The sequence below is a fragment of the Schistocerca piceifrons genome, chromosome 9, assembly GCF_021461385.2.
Source record: "Schistocerca piceifrons isolate TAMUIC-IGC-003096 chromosome 9, iqSchPice1.1, whole genome shotgun sequence".
Taxonomy (NCBI): Eukaryota; Metazoa; Arthropoda; class Insecta; order Orthoptera; family Acrididae; genus Schistocerca; species Schistocerca piceifrons.
The window spans coordinates 44,573,975-44,576,854 of NC_060146.1; the positions used below are offsets into that span (position 1 = coordinate 44,573,975).

The following is a 2,880-nucleotide window of genomic DNA, read 5'->3' on the forward strand; positions in this document are numbered from 1 at the left end:
TTGTTTCGTCATCACCAATTCCAAGATTCCGTTCATATCTAATCTCCAGAATGAAATTTTCACTCTGCAGCGGAGTGTGCGCTGATATGGAACTTCCTGGCAGATTAAAACTGTGTGCCCGACCGAGACTCGAACTCGGGACCTTTGCCTTTCGCGGGCAAGTTTGGAAGGTAGGAGACGAGGTACTGGCAGAAGTAAAGCTGTGAGTACCGGGCGTGAGTCGTGCTTCGGTAGCTCAGTTGGTAGAGCACTTGCCCGCGAAAGGCAAAGGTCCCGAGTTCGAGTCTCGGTCGGGCACACAGTTTTAATCTGCCAGGAAGTTCCATATCTAATCTCATTTCTGGTACTTATCATTACTTTCGTCTGTCTTCGGTTTATCCTCATTAGACTTCCCATCCTGCTTTTCGACTTTCACTGAGGATAGAAATTTCATCAGAGAATCTTATCGCTGATATCCCAACAAAGTGAATATTAATACGAATGTCAAACATTTCTGCCGGCCAATGTGGCCGAGCGGTTCTACGCGCTTCAGTCGGGAACCGTGCGACCGCTACGGTCGCAGGTTCGAATCCTGCCTTGGGTATGGATTTGTGTCATGTCCTTAGGTTATTTAGGTTTAAGCAGTTCTAAGTTCTAGGGGACTGATGACCTCAGATGTTAAGTCCCATAGTGCTCAGAGCCATTTGAACCATTTTTAGAACATTTCTTTTATTTCCACCGTTGCTTCTTCATTGCATAGATTGAACAGTAGAGGCAAATGGCTCGTATGTACCTGTCTTCCTTACTTCTTAATTCAAGTACTTCGTTTATGGTCTTCCATTCTTACTGCTTCCTCATAGTTTTTGTGGGCATTTCACACACATTCGACCAGTCCTTACTTCAGATAACTCATTCCTCCAATTAAATCCTTACTTCGCTTACCACTGTAGTGTTTTTTTTTTATGGCACTCTGGTGCAACTACCATTGTTGTTTCGTTGCTGTTCCACTGAGGAATAACCCGTGCGAATAACGACTATCGATAAAACTAGGTACGAAATTTACTACGATTTTTCTGGTAAGGTAATTTCGTGAGCTGTTTGGAGGGGGAGGTAATTCATTGCAAGAGTGACTCCTCAAAATATCCATTAATAATATTACTTCGCTAATAAACTGAGATAAGGATTCTAGCAGTTGCTTTTTTCTACCGAACAATTGGCTGAACACGGTTTGAATGGGTGCGCGCTTGGACTACACAGCCGTCTGTCCACCACTTTGCTGACGGCCCCACGGGAGATGTTTATCGGCGTCGTGACATGGCGTGAACACCGGCCACGTCAGTGTTGACACAGCAGGTGGTGGACAGGAATCGATGCTTCTGTTGTGGCCGCTAAGTGATTACTTCCGCTCCGGTAGAGCGACATTGTGTGTCATTCCTGTAGAATGCACGTCCACCTCATTGTGAAGGGGTCTCGAAACGGTTTATGCTGTCATGTACAGCTCCCTGTCCGCTATAGACTTGACGGACAGTTTGCCTTTGGAGAGCATTCCCTTCAACGCACCATTATTCCGTTGTTGGGTAATATCGCAAAGTATAAAGATACCTGGTTGTACTTTGGACACGGAATTACTGTGCGAAGTACGCCTCATCGAAACTGAATTATCAAAAGCTGTGTGCAGTAATAAATTTCTGTATTACCCTCCCAAAAGCTGGACTTGTTAGCATGTCGCTTCCGGGTTTCAACCAGATGCGCTGGCCCCATAGCGAATCACCCTGGCTAATTAACGACGAGAGCCTTTGTGCCGGCCAGGAAGGATGTGGTTTTAGGCGGTTTCCCACATCCGACAAAGTGAATACCTGGTTGGGGCAGGGAGTCAAATCCCGCCTCAGTTACACGCTATGCGAACATTTATAAAACATTTGCGCATTTTCACATACCTAAGACTATAAAACTACACATGGATAGTTCAAAATGGTTCAAATGGCTGTAAGCACTATGGGACTTAACATCTGAGGTCATCAGTCCCCTAAACTTAGAACTACTTAAACCTAACTAAGGAGATCACAGACATCCATGCCCAAGGCAGGATTCGAGCCTGCGAACGCAGCATCAGCGCGGTTTCGGACTGAAATGCCTAGAACCGCTCAGCCATAGCGGCCGGCCATGGATAGTTGAGGTGCACATATTCCCTCTAGGGATGGGAGGGGAGATGAAGGGGGAGGGTACTAACAGAGTGGCTACAGGAAGGGTATCTGGCAAGCCATCAAAATAACCAAGCCAGATCCATTGGTAACAATGCCGACTCGGGAAGAGAAAAAGTAAAAACTATGTATTAAATCTATTGTTTATAGGCGATTATTATCGACTATCAGACACTGAAAACAGCAAATACGATTTGCAGTCAAAAAGTTAGCGGAACTCTTGTTTTTATTAAAGAATCTGCATTTATCCATCAACTTTGTCCTCTTCAAAGTAATCCCCCTCAAATTTAACACACTTGTGCCAGCGCGTTTTCGAATCTTGGAAGCACCTCTTCAACTCACTTTTCGTTATGGTGTTCAGCTTCTTCAGCGATCCTATTCTTATCTCAACGATGGCATTTCCCTGTTCTCTTCATCCTCGGGAACAGAAAGAAGTCGCGGGAATACGGTGGCGAATACGGTGGCTGAGGCAACATAACGGTTTTGTTTTCTTTTGCCAGAAAATCACGAACAAGCTACGAGGTGATGCAGTTTCCACGAGCGGTTTGACACAGTTCTGGTCTTTTTCCTCGGATTGCTTCAAGCGAACGGCTAATAACTTCCAGGTAATATTCCTGATTGACGGTACGACCATAAGGCAGGAGCTCATGATGCACTATCCCATTGTAACCGAGGAGAACCGCTGGAAGCACCTTCACAT

The 2,880-nt window shown here is 45.5% G+C and overlaps 1 non-coding gene across 1 annotated transcript; it reads left to right on the forward strand.

The window, feature by feature from the left end:
* Positions 1 to 223: 223 nt before the first annotated feature.
* On the forward strand, positions 224 to 298 carry Trnas-cga. Its single transcript has one exon. It is a non-coding gene; the product is annotated as a tRNA-Ser (tRNA).
* Positions 299 to 2,880: the final 2,582 nt, after the last annotated feature.